The 16,163-nt window shown below is 36.8% G+C and overlaps 1 long non-coding RNA gene across 1 annotated transcript; it reads right to left on the bottom strand.

Moving 5' to 3' along the window:
• Positions 1–3,648: 3,648 nt before the first annotated feature.
• Positions 3,649–8,894, bottom strand: LOC115924929. The gene is made up of 2 exons (XR_004064483.1): positions 8,611–8,894; positions 3,649–4,268 (listed from the first exon to the last, which is right to left on the bottom strand). It is a non-coding gene; the product is annotated as an uncharacterized LOC115924929 (long non-coding RNA).
• Between the last annotated feature and the right edge of the window lie 7,269 nt (positions 8,895–16,163).

Raw genomic sequence — 16,163 nt, 5'->3', positions numbered from 1 at the left:
AACTCCACAGGTACCCATCTAGTGAGGTCTATTTCATATTCTCGAGAACTACCCTGTTCAATATGTGAAGGTATGAGAAATGCCTTTGACATTGTAGGTTCAGAAGTGATTAATCACTGCTTTCTAGTATATAACAATGAAATGATTTTATATTGTACAGGACTCTCTTCCTACTACAGGTATTGATATTTGTCATGTCTTAAGTGCTCCATTATAATTTTTTCTTTGTGAAGTTTGTTTTACAGTCAAGTTATCTTCCTTCAAGCACCCTGGTGCAGGGAACGAAACAAATTTACAAACTTTACTCAAAATCTGCATTCTAACATTTTTTTTTTCTTTGCATACAAGATGTGTTTACACATTTCTCCTCTTCTCCTTGCCTTATCCCTTCTGTCTTTCTTTCTATCACTCCTACTCTTCTTCTCCTAATCTCCCTCATCTTCTTATACTTCCTCCTTTTCATCCTCCCCTTATTCCTGTACTCCAAATCCTTCTTCTTCTCCTCCTCCTCCTCCTCCTACTTCCCTCCCTCTTCTCTTGATGATTCATCTCCATCCAAGTTGGCCCTCTCTCCATACTCTACACACCATCTCATATCTTACCATCACCAGTGCTCAACTGCTCATTGTCATCAATCCATTTTTTAAACTTTTTCAATAAATCCTCAACAACTCAATTTTCATCATTTATAAACCAAACTTCACACCCGCCTTCCAGCACCATCATCACCCATCTCCACAGAGACGCTGCACACCAACCACGGCGGCATACTTGCCTGGTAAAACCGGTATCTGTTGGCAATTAAATCACTATTACCCAGCCTATTATGAACTCCAATTACTACTCACTTCTCAGTCATTGTACGCTTCATTTACCCCCATCAGTTTACCAGTCAAATTCATTGTTCGGTTAATTGCACTCTCACTTTTGTTGCGAGCCTTCAGGAAATTGGAAGAACGGGACAATTACTCAGAAGTTTATCATAACCGTCTCCTGCAGTCTCTTGCTTTTTCTTCTGTCTTTGGTCCTCTTCTCTTTTCTTATTGATTTGGTGACTCGCAATTAACCCCTTAGCTTGGGGATTGAACCAAAGAGTACTCAGTTTTGACTTATGGAAGTCATTTAAATAGGAAGCAAACTCCAGTTGACTAAACAAGCATTCGGTGAGGATTTCGGTTAGATCTCATCATTTCACCTCCGCCTAATCCTCTCTCAATTCTTAGCCTTAACTTCAATCGCTGATATATCCCATCCTATAATTTCCACAGAGTACATTGTTCAGTTAACTGCATGGTCTCTTTCATTCTTTCCAAGCAAATAGTAATACATTCTGCATATTATTTTGAAACATATAATACGGAAGGTAACTTTATAGATATGTCAAACATCTTAATTGAAGTCACTCCTTGAGAGGTGATTAGAAATAACTTTTACAATGACATCTCTAACTCCCTAAGACTTAACCTTTTTAAACTTCCCTACAGCGAAAAAAAAAAAAAAATTCACCAAATTGCAAATTTTAATGTACTGAAATCACTTCTTCTTTGGCATACCACCCTAACAACAACTCTCCATAATAAAAAAAACAATGAATGTACTTTGCATCTGTTAGTAATACTGCACCTGATATAAGCCTTGATTGCTAATTTACAAAGTAAATAAGAAAAAAAACTCTGCTGTATAAAAAGCCAGGAAGTCTAATAAGACTTTGGATGAGTAATTGGCTAATGGTTCCAATTTGCCACTGAATCTAACCCAGCTTGACAAAATTACCAAAGGGATCGGGCTATGAGGGTAAGATGTGGGGCGCAATTTGCACCCCTAAATGAGATCTCTGTTACCCCTGACTCATACTTATCTTCCTAACTGGAAGTTAGATTGGGTGTAATTAATTACTCATAGGACTGCTGTTATTGAATGACGGCTGGGGGAACACTGACCCCAACAACTTCACTCACAGGTCAGGTGCACCTTCCAATCAGCAAGGGATGCAAATTACTTTCTGACCTCTTAATTGTTTAATATTCCATTGAAGGAGAAAAAGATCTCACACTTCACAGCTATTTACAGCTGCATAATTAGATAATTAAATAAAGGAATATGACAACAAAAGTTGTTGTGAAGCGTATACAATTTTTAAACAGGCTTTAATCAGAACTATAACAAAAGTGTTAACTTATGTAGGTGATTTTGCTGGTCTATCTTCTTTGTATTCTTATGTTTCATTGAGCTGATTTAACAAGATTTCAATATCACAGGATAAGCCTAATCTCCTTTTTCCCAAGGAATTTTTTTGTTGAAAGATCCAAGCAGCATCATGGTCATGGTTCGATTCCTGATTTGGCACCAATGTCCTATGGCAAGGCATTAATCTTCATGTGCCACACTTGGCCCAGGTAAGGTAAATGGGTACCTGGTAGGAATTAATTCCTTGAAATGCTGGAGCACTGTAATGGCAACTAGGCTGAAACCGCGGTAATAATTAATATGCTCGGAATAGAATTTCTAAATTGACGGCGCTATAGAAATGCCTATAATTATTATTATTATCATGCAGTACAAATTCATGTTAAACCATTGAAAATGACTCATACTGTTTTCACACTGGCAATATTTTGCTTAACCCCGAACTATAGGTGGGGTTAAGGGGGGGGTCTTAGCCCCACCTATAGTACGGGGTTAAGCCTATTCCACTTTCTGTTCAGACTGGTTTTTACCAAAGTGGGCTAAAGTTGGCTAACCCCACCTATAGTACGGGGTTAACTAACCCTGCAAAATAGCAGGACTAACTCCGCAATTGTGGTGCTAACTCCTGCTAACCCCGCAATTGCGGTGCTAAGCAAATGAATGAGAACAGAAACGAAAAATAGTCCGGTACTACGCAATGGAGCATATCGCAGCTGGCCAGATGCGAAGTATGTCCAATCATAACATACACGATATCCGGGGTTAACGAAATGCAGTGAGAACAGCGGGTGTTTTCTTATTCCGGAATAGGCGCTAGTACGGGACTAAAAACAGCGTGTGTGAAAAGCCAAAAAAATAGTCCAGGGCTAAGCAAAGTACGGGGTTAAGCAAAACCAGTGTGAAAAGAGTATAATTCCATCTAACATTCATTTACAGTTGGTTTAGTCACGAGGCAGCTCACCACGTCTCTTTGCCGGTCTTTTATAATTACGAGAGTTAAAGGTTCAGGCCGCGGGCAGAAGGGATTAGACCATACAGCGAGGTCACTGACAGGTGGCTATCTCATTAACTCAGCTCTCAACTAACATAAGAAAAAAAGGATCATGGGGGACCAACAGGCACCGATTGGGGAAGTTTTCTATATAGAGGGAGCAAGTAGCTACAAGTAGGACAGTGGGGCTTTAAAGGTACAGGCCACGGGCCAAACTCACCTTATTGTGTTGGAGGCGTCTCTTGACCAGCTTGGAGCCTGTAATATTGATGGCATGCTGGATGTGATCCACATTGTATTCCAAAAATGAACGACTGTCCACCAACAACAGCTTCTCTTGGCTGTTGAGGGCGCTGCCCAGTGTCTTGGCCAGAACCTCTGGTTTCATAAGCCGCGTTCGTCGACAGCCGACGGGCGTCTCTCTGGTCATAATGCGAAGTATCGGTGGAGCCGCGTACGGATTAACAACGGGAAGTTCCAGTGTTAGCTGCATATCCTTGCGAATTTCGTCGCCAACGGATCCAGGAGAGGGCGAAATCACACAGTGGTTCCTCTGATCGCGTTGCCAAGGCAACGGTCCCAATCCAACAAGCACTTCTGTTGTTTTCCTCCGTGCTCTGAATTAGGCGCATCGCCTCAGCAGCAGATAACCGATGATACCCCACAGAAGATGGTTGTCAAATCTTTCATTCTCCAATAATAAGCACAAGAACATCCAAAAATAGGGCATAAAATTCACAAATAACCTTCTTTTGGCTCAAATATTACTCCTCACAGACAAGTCAAAGTACCAGTGAATGAAAACAGTCATTTAAGAAAGAATAAATAAATTTCTCCTTGTTGAAAGTTTATTTGGTCCTGCAGAATATATGGCAGTGTCAGTTACTGATTCCATTAATTGTCAGAATCAATGTTGAATTTTCCTTGAGGTATTTTGGTTGTGGTGTTTCTATATAGATCTCAATAGACTCTCTGTTGTGAAAAATTAGACTCTGTCTTCCTTAAAAATAGACTCCTGTAACTCTCTGTTTGGTAGAAGGTCCAGCTCACAGCTTCAGACAAGGCAAACTTCCTGATTTCAGTTGATTTCCTGAGAAATAAAGACAGAAATAAGAAAGTCAATAATTGTTCATGGCATTGCACTTACAGGTGCAGCATCATGCACTCTTAAAAACTAAGATTTGCAGGACCTGTCGATATAATACAAATGAACAGACCTGTTTACTTATTCCATGCATACAATTTGCACAAAAGGTTTTTTTGAAAACTAAAGCTTACCAGAGGTTTTCGAAACATAGCATCAACTTGAAAGCAAAGAGGATTCCATCCATAGAGATGCCATTATGCATAGCATTTATTAAAATCAAATAACTTTTAACCAGCAGTTTGGGAGAGAAACATTAAATGAATGAAAAATAGGTCTATTCTATTTCTAGAAAGTGTTTCACAGCTTCAGTACAGGTGTAATATTCCAGAGTGTTCTGCAATATCAATAATCATGTACATGTATGGTATTTCCACTTAAGTTATAACAGCTGGCGTATTATGTGAAGCTAGCATTACCATGTGAGTGTGTCAGATGTTCACAAGCACATCATTGGAAGAAGAGATTATACGCACAAGGACCTTACATAATAAATGCATTTCACAGAATTTTGGGGCTCATATTACTCTAGGGAAAATGTATCTATTCATGTTACCATAATTACAATCACCTGTTGGTAATGAACACCAGCCCCCCCCCCTCCCCCCCCCCCCAAAAAAAATGTAGAAAATACATGTGTTCACAATTTCCTTTAATGCCTGTGAACATTTTGTGTGTGGGTTTGTGGGTGGCTGGCAAATTATCACAGTAGATTAATGTTTTTAAATAATGTTACCTTAAAATTTAAACATGGAATATAAATATCAATTTATACGTAGGGTCAATATGTGCCTAAAGTTATTATAAAGGATATCTAGCCAAAATTATATTAACAATTTTAACATATCACGGAGAAAGACATTTTTCTCTTTATAAATTAAATACCATGACAGTTATACACAACCTTGCTGCTACATGTACAAGGAATTATTCTCAAAATGCCTGAAGTATATTCCACTAATCCATTCTAAGATATCCTAGGCACTTTTTAACAATTGGTCAACAACACTACTAATCATTTTATCAAATTACAAAATAGGGTCTCCTTTTGCAGACTAGATGATTATGAGGTTATGTGCTGTACATAGCCTTGCCAGGATGAGTCATCGTCTGCAATAGATAACACACATGTATGCTTAGTCTCCATCCATCAGACCCAATTCATCTGTTATTTGACTTTGTGCTAGCACCTATGTAGTGGTGTAAGAGTACATGTCACAAATTGAAGACAAGAGTGAGATATTGTCATTTCAGAGCAATAAGGGCATTAACTGTATGTAAAGTGTATGGGCAAATGACCTTCTTGCTCTCTGAAGACAATGTAATCATGTAACCTTTCACCAACTAAGGATGGATTTATTATTCATTCTTATGACAGAGTAGAAAACACAAACATGTGTTGCAGTTTTGAAACATGACACCTCACACATGTGCACATGTGGGGCTAGGGAACGCAACATATGTGACAAATTATAATTTCACGAATACATCCTAATACAGCCGCACACTCAACAGAATCAGGTAGCTTCTACACATAATGGTGATTTTTTTTTCTTCTCATGTACAGTAGCCTACTGCAGGCCTCCTGCATTGAAGTTTACTGAGGTGCACAGTAAAGCTCTATTGCTCGCTCGTTTTTTCTCCTCCCAGAAAGTTGCCATGGCAACATCAGAATATGAATAGATGTTGACTGACAGTTCTTTTGCAAATCCACCTTCACTCCAAAGTTACCTGCAGAGTGCAGAATATTTCACCTGAGTCATCATCGATAATTTGTTTTCGACATTTCTCATTCTTGTGCAATTTCATACAGAAACGAGTGTGTTTGAGAGGGGAAAAATAGACATATTGGTGGACATGGAAGTAAATGACATTATAAATTTAAAGAAACAATTTGAATGTGTTACTAGACTGAATATTTCCCCATTATTACCAAAATATATCATTACTCTCTAATCTCTATAATCATGAATTGAGCTTCTTTTTTTTTTCCTTCAAATTATCATGCTGAAGAGTCAGGTACATTCCTCATCACCATCACCTTCATCATCTCACCATCATCATTCTCATAATTTCATTATTAGCATTATCATCATCAACCTTGTCCTTACTCAATTAGAACTCAATTAGAACCATCTTCATCATCATCATCTTCTTCGTCTTTTCCTTCCTTTCTCCTCCCTTTCTTCTTCTTCAACTTCTCCTCCTCCTCCTCCTCCTCCTCCTCCTCCTCCTCCTCCTCCTCCTCCTCCTCCTCCTCCTCCTCCCCCTCCTCCTCCTCCTCCTCCTCCTCCTCCTCCTCCTCCTCCTCCTCCTCCTCCTCATCCTCCTCCTCCTCCTCCTCCTCCTTCTCCTCCTTTTTTCCACACTTTATATATTGCTCCTCCTTCTTTCCACTTGCTTTTTCTTTTTCATCATCATCAACAACATCGTTATTGTGATAGCACAGATCAACATGATTAATGATTTAATAATTATATCATCATGATCTGTACGATCTCTACCTACATGTACACTGTACAGAATATGCTATTATGTTAAGCATGACTATCATCATGAAAAAAAAATTCCTTAAGACATCAACACACCTTCTTTATTACATCACCATTATTACCATCTTCAAAAATCATCTGCACATTACACTTTAAGCTACCAAAAGTTTAAAACACGCCTGTACACTATTGTTATTCATTTTTACCTATAGATACCTACATGTACAGTACATGCGCCAAACACCTACCGATAGACAGCAGATAAGCATTTAAAAAGTCCAGGACTATAATATTCATGGAGCTCTGGTAAAGTGACACAAGGCTCTCATCATCAGCATCCAGGGTAGTCGTAGCAACTGGTGATGGCATCAACAGAAGCCATCCCAAATGAAATACAGGCTCTCTGAACATGTCAACAATTCTCTAATTATCATAATCATAAAACTTGTTTGTCACGAATGAAGTCACACAGAAATAAATCTGTGTCTCATTAAAACTATAAGTAATTGAATATACCCCATAGTAGATTTTCATAGGATTGTGCAATAATGTACCCTGGACAGGTTTTATTAGCACATTAAGCATCAAAGTTGCGCAACTTTCATTATTCCTGGGCTTAAAATATATCAATCATGAGCTCTGAAGTTCTTCTAAACCAAAGGTAAGGCTAAAAGAGCAGAGTCTTGGTAGTGGCAATCATGGTTGTCATGGTAATGAGGATGGTGGTGATGATGATGGTGATAATTATGATGAATGATGATGGTGGCAATGATGATGGTGATGATGCTGAAGGTGATGATGGTGATGATGGTGTTGGTGATGTGGTGGTAGAGACGATGGTGTTGGGGTGGTGGTAAATAATGATGGTGGTGATTAAGATGGAGAAGACTGTGAAGTTGATGATGATGATAGTGGCGAAGATGATTGAAGATGATGGTGATGATGTTGATGATTATTTATGATGATGGTAATCAACAAATATTGATGATAGTGGTGATGGTTGATGATGGTGATAATTGACGATGATTAATTGATTATGATGATGATTAACAATGATATTTATAGTGTTAATCATACAGTTGATAAAGGTTGTAATGTTAATAATTCTTCATGACAAGGTGGTGGACCGTGGTGGTGATTAGTTCTTACTCTGGCACTGAAGATGAGCATATTGAATGGATATTCATGGATTTCCGTCTCTTTTTTCTCTCTCTCTCTATATTTAATCTCTTTCTTTCTTCATCTAGGACCACCCTTTCTCTCTCTCTGACTCACATTTCTTCTCTTTTCTCCATCTCTTCTTCTGTGTTGACTCTGCCTCCTTGATCACTCCTGAAGATTCTTGCATTAAAACATTATAACAATTCATCAGGAGACACTTTTAAATTAGTTCAGTTTATGATTGAAAAACAATTCATATTCATGCAAATTTAGTGCAATTAACCCAAGATCAAGACCTGCACAACACAATTCCAAATGACTACATCACAGTTTATCACAATCGTTCCACTGCGATTAAGTGGAAACCATTGTTATCAATACTGATCAGAACTTCTTGTTAACAATTACAAAAAATGGCATGTTGAAAACAATTCATAGTTTCATACTGAACCACTTTGTGCAAAACCAGCTGTTGTTTACCGGCATTTTGCCCGGGCATTTCGCCTGTCTCTACCACACAAATGTACAGGTGATGCACTGAATGTGTAACTTCCATACGGATCTTCGTCGTATTCAGCTTTCTACTACGGGAAGGAATCTAGACTTCTATTCCGGTGTACTAAACCCGAACTTACCTTTTTCGTTACATCTCACTTTTCCTGCTGTTAAAAGCCCTGACATTCCAATCCCGACAATCCCACAGCACCAGACACATGCGATCTTTCTCCTTCGTCCACCATTTTGTCACAATATTGGTGCCACTTCCCCACTCTGTTGCCAAAATCCAAAATTTTGCCGAGTCCTTCGAAGGTGTTTCGGCAGACTTCCCACACACTCCTATGTACGAAGATACGGGATGCGTACGGTCGGTCGTCACACGGTAGCCGAGTCGCTGGGGCAGGTTGATCGCGAATCGGCAAGGGATTCCTCCATCGACATAATGGAACGAAAGAGTAGTCTACACATTCAGCCACATTTTAGTCTCTTTCTTTAAGATGATGAAAAATACTAGAAGCCGCTGGGCATGGGTTGGAGTTTTCTATGTAAAAGGTGTTTGGAACATAAAAAGATATATTATATTACACATTCTAAACAATCCGCCACCGTTTTCATCATGTTTTTAGATTATTGTTAAATCTTTAGACCATATTTATGTATTTCATATCAGTTAGAGGTAGACCATGCTATTCATACAAATTCGTCTATCACTTCACTCCTACCATCCTGTTAAAGGCCTACTGCACTACTTGTAGCTAATTGCGCCCTCTATATAACAAACAATGCCTAATCGGTGACCATTGGTCCCCCATGATCCTCTTTTTCTTATGTTAATTGAGAGCTGAGTTGATGAGATAACCACCTGTCCAGTGACCTTGTAGGGCAGTCTAATCCCTCCTGCAAACTACGGCAGATAAGCTTTAAGTATCTCCATGCTTAGTAATTATCTGTTCTTTATTTTGTTATCTTCCCCTTTATTCCCTCCCTCCCCCCCCCCCTTAAAAAATATTTTTCCTTCATAACCTCTCACTTCATCTTCTTTTTATGCTTCTTCCCCTTTTCATGAAATACACTGATCTCTCTCTCTCTCTCTCTCTCTCTCTCTCTCTCTCTCTCTATCCTCACTTCTCTCCTCTATTTCTTTTGTTTTTTATTCTCTCTTTTCTACTCCTTTTGCTTCATTCATTTAACTCAGGGAGAACAGAATTGAAACTAATGAGGCTTCCCTTGGTAAACAAAGTATTTTTTTATTGTATTTTTTTTCTTCAATGATAAGTATTACTACTACTTGTACTACTACTACTACTACTACTACTACTGCTACTGCTACTACTACTATACTACTACTACTACTTCTACTATACTACTAATACTACTACTACTACTGCTAATAATAATAGTAATAATGATAATAATAATAATTCTACTATTACTACTACTACTACTACTACTACTACTACTACTACTACTATTTTTTCCTCTTCTCCTTCTTTTTTTTTTGGGGGGCGGGGGGGGTCCTGTTTGTTTGTTTCATTTTTTTTCTTTCCTTTTCAATTATAGCCAGTGACGACGGGGCTAACTTAACCTTTTCTAACTCAGAGATCAGCGAAACCAAAGGGAGGGGGGGGGGACAAAAAGTAATTTAAAAGTCTCTGTCTCCTGGAACTTCGGGTTTGTTTGTTTGTTTTTTTGTTTGTTTGTTTGTTTGTTTGTCTAATTTCTGAAACTTATAGTTAAATATTAAAAGGCCTTTGTGAGCCATCAGTTAACTTGAATAAACCCTGTAAATAATATATCTGCATGCAGCTGGCAACTGAATGTGTAACATGGGCTAATGACACATACAGCAGCGATGTTTACGACGATGTGGAGCTTGATGATGACCATGATGATGATGATGATGACGATGATGATGATGGTGATGATGATGATGCAAGTCATGGCAGTTGTTGCTCCGAGACTACGACTTACTGCACACAGTGAAAGAGTTGACGTCATTTTCCACCAATCGAGGGAACCTCGCATGATGTCATCAATTCTTCGTCCGACACGCCAGACTCTTTCCAGCTGTTTCAACCCGCTATGTCATCATCAATACACAGTAAGACAAGTTTAAAGTCAATGAAACGTCTGGTAAGATCACAGACTGCATAGCCATTCATTTATTTTATGAATGAACGCCTCTGAATGTCTTTTCTTTTGTTTGCTCGAAGACAGAATCCAAAGTATGGACCAAATCGAATGAAACACCCGTATGACTCACGACTATTCCCACGATGGTCAAAACCGAGTGGAAATTTCGGAGAGAGGAGAAAATCGCCATTTCCTTCAGACGATGATGTTGATGATGATTATGAAAACGAAAATGATGTCGACAGTATTGATTATCGATGTTGCTAGTAATGATTCGATGATTATATTAATATTTATTTTAAATAAGCATAAATAGTACCTACATAGAAAATAACAACGACAATCCGAAGATTAGGAGGAGGAGCAGAAGGAGAAGAAGCCGAAGAAGAAGAGGAAGAAGAAGAAGAAGAAGAAGAAGAAGAAGAAGAAGAAGAAGAAGAAGAAGAAGAAGAAGAAGCCGAAGAAGAAGAAGAAGAAGAAGAAGAAGAAGAAGAAGAAGAAGAAGAAGAAGAAAAGAAAAGAAAAAAGAAGAAGAAGAAGAAGAAGAAGAAGTAGAAGTAGAAGAAGAAGAAGAAGAAGAAGAAGAAGAAGAAGAAGAAGAAGAAAGAGAAGAAGAAGAGGAAGAACAAGAACAAGAACAAGAAGAGGAAGAAGAAGAACAACAACAACAACAACAAAAATAATAATAAGAAGAGGAAGAACAAGAACAAGAACAAGAAGGAGATAAAGAAAAAGAAAAAGAAGAAGAAGAAAATTCGTTTTGCACAGTAACAATGACAATGACAATGAAAATATCAAATCAAGGAAAACTTAATTGTACCGCAAAGTGAAGTAAAGCAGTACAGGACTGAACATACCAAATCAGAACGGTTGCCACGGAAACCGAATCGCATTATACAAGTTATGAAAACAATTATAATTAGATCAATCATTACATAGCGCAGCTACTTTTTTAATATACTCCACTGCGCTCATGACGAAAAAGTCGACTCAAATAATCCTATTTCACAAAGACCCATCCAAAAACTATTCAAAAGGTTTTGTGAAGAAGCAAACTGTTTTTTTTTTTTAAAGGTTTCGTTTAAAAAATTGCCCAATATCATGAATAAATTGCAAAGATTACATCAGCAAAATTAGTCATGCAATCTCTATCAGGTAACATTTTGTGTCCGATTTAAAGATTTAAAGCGTACCTCCTTTGCAATAAAAAACAAAACCTCAAAGCCTTAATAAAAATAAATCGCCTTATCAATATCATGCAATCATGCTCAATTTCTCTCTTGTCTAAAATCTCCCCAAACCGAAAAAAAGAAAAGATAAAAGAATGTCATAGATGTCCTCAAAAAGCTTTTAAATCTGTTAAGTAAGGTGACAAACACAACAAGAATGAACACGCATTGGTGAGAGAAAATAGGAGAATGGGATGAGGTCTGGTCTGATTGATGAATTCCACGAAATTCGTTTCGCAATCTTTGTGAAATACCTTTATAAAATGTTGAAACGCCCTGAGAGCCATTGATGACAACACTTTCTTTATTCTGGCGCTGTCTCGCTGTCACGTGGATGGTGGAGTATTATCTCATTTTTAGTCACGAGTTTATTACACATGCAAAGGAAGAAAATAATTAACATAAACATTATAGATAAACAGTTTAAATGCTTTGGCGGTTCTGGTGCGAGGAGGGTGGGCTTTATGGGACTCAGGCCCCTCTTTCAACTTTTTTCAAGCCACCCACACAAAATTCTTAGTTTTTTTATGAATTTCAGCGAGGGGCATGTAGAACATAAATGCAAGCCCCCCCCCCCCCCCGAAAAATATGTATTATTCTAGAACTATGCCTGACGATTACTTTTTAGAACATAATTATAAACACTATTATAGCAAAATGGTAGCATAAATAATATCGATCATTATAGATCTATAGGCAAACTGAAATCATTATTTGGTAAAATAATATATTAATTACTTTGATTTAAAAAAAATAGAAACCTGTAATAATCTCATTGCGATATTTTTGTTAGCTCAAAAGGGAAATCTGTAACGATTACATATATTCCCCTTCATAATTGCATCAGGATTATGGATATATTTTAATTTCACAATTAAAAAGAGAATACCCATTTGGGGTGACCCCAACTCGAAAACTATCACTTTCTCTTATCGAAGTAATACAAAATATAAAAAAGAAATTGAAAAAGATTTTCGAACATTAGAATACATTATTATAGAGTTTTCTTTGACACCGAAACTAAACATATAGACAATGATACATGAAGATTATAAATGTGTACTATGTCTACTACTTGTCGAATTTACTTGTGGAAATGTTTCGAAAATTTGCAATGAATGTGGTCAAACAATAATACTGACTAACTAAACTAGTGCATGATTTCCTATACAACGATGACAATATATAAAACAAGGCAAAATGATTAATGGATTGATTGATGTAGTAGGCCCGACACAGAGTCATGTTGTTTTAGAAGATCAGTTGATTGATTGGTTGATTATTTAATTGATTTAAAGTTGAGTGATTGATTGGCTGGTTTATTGATTTGTTGTTTAATTGATAGATTGATTGATCGATTGATTGTTGGAATATAGTAATGAATGAATGTAAAATAAATGAGTAATTGACTGACTCCGTGCATGGAATGGAGTCCTTCATATACCGAACGAAAGGGATAGATAAATGGTTTGATAAGATTACTTAACTTTACAGAGCAATTTATTCTTTGCCTGCATGGTTAATAAATATTTTTAAAACATGCTTCATTTCAATTAATTTATTTTGGTATACTTCCTATGGTTGTGTTTTTATTATCATCATTACTATTATCGTTATTGTCACTTTTATCGTGAATGTTATTGTTATTATCATTATCATAATAATTATTATCTGCAGCATCATCATTATAATCAGCAGCATCATCATCATCATTATTGTTATTTTCATCATCATTGTTATTATTATGTCTATATCTCTTTTATTTTTATTATTATCTCTATATCTCTTTTATTTTCCGCGTCATTTTTCCACTGTCCCTTTCAGGTTTCCAATGCAATGAGTTGCGTAGGTGAATCTTCGGTCCCTCGGTCTCCGTTATTATCATTTTTCTACAACACTACCAACCTGATGCTCGCATCATCCGATTAAATTTCCCCGAAACTTTTCGACTCATCGCAACTGAATGTGGAGCATGCGATACTGGAGCAAGAAAAATACTGATAACCCCAACATATTAAAATGTAAATATAAATGGTTTCGCTTGCTGGGTGACCGGTTTCTCGGGAAAGGGCCAGAAATTGAGTCCGGCTTCACGTTTCGATTAGTTGGTTAGACCGAAAGGGCAATACTCTATTCATGGGTAAACGGACCATAGATAATAGACTTGTGGAAGGAAATAGGATGGACCGTTAGGGGTGGAGGAGGGATTTTTCACGGAAAACCAAACGTTGTTTCGAGATTCGGACGACATTCATGTGACCCATAATAATGTGACTCGACACGTTTCGTATTAAAACATCAAGCGAGAGGGTGCTCGTCAACTGTGAGATTCATTTTTTAAGAATGTGTTTTTCTCGGTGTTTGATTTATAGGGGTTCTTACTTTCTTTTTATCTCAAATAGTCTCCTTTTGTCTTTTTCTTGAATTTTTAGAGACTTGTCGACAAATCGTGTGATTAGTGACTTGGGACAGGGGCGGGGCCTTGCCTTAAGAATTTGATTAAAGAAGATAGAAGATAGAATGAGGGGAGAGAGAGGAATCAAGAGCGAGAGAGAGAATCTTTTGTTTTAATCATGGTTATTCACGTTTGGCATAAAGTATCTAATTTTGACCAGAAAGCTCATTTTAACCAGGGAAGTTATCCATTTACGCCTCCAAATAGGCCTATTGATAAAGGTATATTCCAAATAATTGTTCTATGCCTCATTTCCTGTCTAACAGTTGAACATTGCTATACCATAAAACTAAATCCCACAAAATTATATTTCCAAAAGTCAATTACGATATGATATCATAACCGAGAAATGTCTCTTTCGCACGCTATATTTCTGGGATCATTGTAAACGTATCCCAATTTCAATGGTGAGTGCAAAAAGTATATAGTGCGGTTTGTTTACATGGGACTTAACAATAACCTTACTCAAGCGAAAATTCGGCATGTATTTCATGACGTCATAGTGACGTTGACCGCAATTCGGATATTGTGGATGACTTCCTCACTTCATTATTTCCTTGGATTTAGTTCGTCACCTTTAACTTATGACCTGTATTTTCTTTACGTTAGAAAAAAATAGATGGAAGCCATATTTATGTGGGTATGTAGCCTTGAAATAATTGTGTGAAGTATGAAGTAACATATGAGTCTTGTTGAACTTTGAAAAAAGCGAAATCTTTGGGTACATAAATTGTGACGTCTTTATCAAAACATGTTGTAAATATTCTCGATAAAATCTTGATACCTTGTATAGTGATAAATCTATATTATATGATTCTTGAGACTTATCTTTTTTTACCAGACTATTTTTTCTTCTCTTCTAACCATGATGTCCTAATTGCACCCCCTTTCATAATTCACACTGTTCATGTTGAATATATAATGTTGTGCAAAAAAGAAAGCAAAATTGAATAAACGCCGTATCACGTTGATATGATTACATTATTTTTATCAAATAGAAGAAGCTGATTAAACAGGATTTAATACCAAACAAGGATAGTATTTGAAAAGGTTTCGATATTCTTCTTGGAAAATTTGTGTTAAGTTGAAAGCACTTTTCAATAAATGTTCTACGGTAGACATGATAATGATATAATCCATTAAACAGGGTATTATGATTTGTACTTGTGTCAAGCTCATGGTGGTTGCAATCGAAGGTCTTTCAAATTTCGACTTAAACTTCCCAGAATGAGCGTGAGATTGACGCATACAACCACGGTTAGGGGCGTATCCAACTGCAGACATAAGAAGTGAAGGAATTTATTTATTTATTCATTTATTCACGAATATTTAGGCAGAGTAGCCTGAACAGCATTACAAAACATGCAAATATACAGATGAAATATAAAATGCGAATTGACATAGTCTAAAACATAAACAGTTCATAAATTGTGACAAGGTACAACAAAATACTTAAAATAAAGTACAATATGGTCTTCCTCAGGGCTCTGTTTGAATACAATTAAAACTGACCTATAATAGGTAAACAGTAAATTGATCCAAATATAGATATTAGAATTAAAAAATACTAACAAGTTAATGATCAGGGACGATTTGAGGGTAATTAAAACATACATAGAAAACAAAATTCAACATGAATTATCAACTTTTTGTTGATTATAAACCAAGATACTACAAATTTATATATACATGTATATTTTAATTCTTAAATTAAAATGTGACAGGCCGTGTAACTACGAAAATGTATATAATATATATATAATTATTGTTAAGTAAGAAAATGAAATTGCAGTGAAAATAATACATTGCATAGTTACACAGGGATCAGGTACCGTGGAACTTTTAAAAGTTGTATTGTGTATTTTCTTTCTTT

This window comes from Strongylocentrotus purpuratus, unplaced genomic scaffold, assembly GCF_000002235.5.
Source record: "Strongylocentrotus purpuratus isolate Spur 01 unplaced genomic scaffold, Spur_5.0 spur5_scaffold_17, whole genome shotgun sequence".
Classification (NCBI taxonomy): Eukaryota; Metazoa; Echinodermata; class Echinoidea; order Camarodonta; family Strongylocentrotidae; genus Strongylocentrotus; species Strongylocentrotus purpuratus.
Note: the sequence above shows the minus strand (reverse complement) of the source record. Positions and strands in the feature narration are given on the sequence as shown.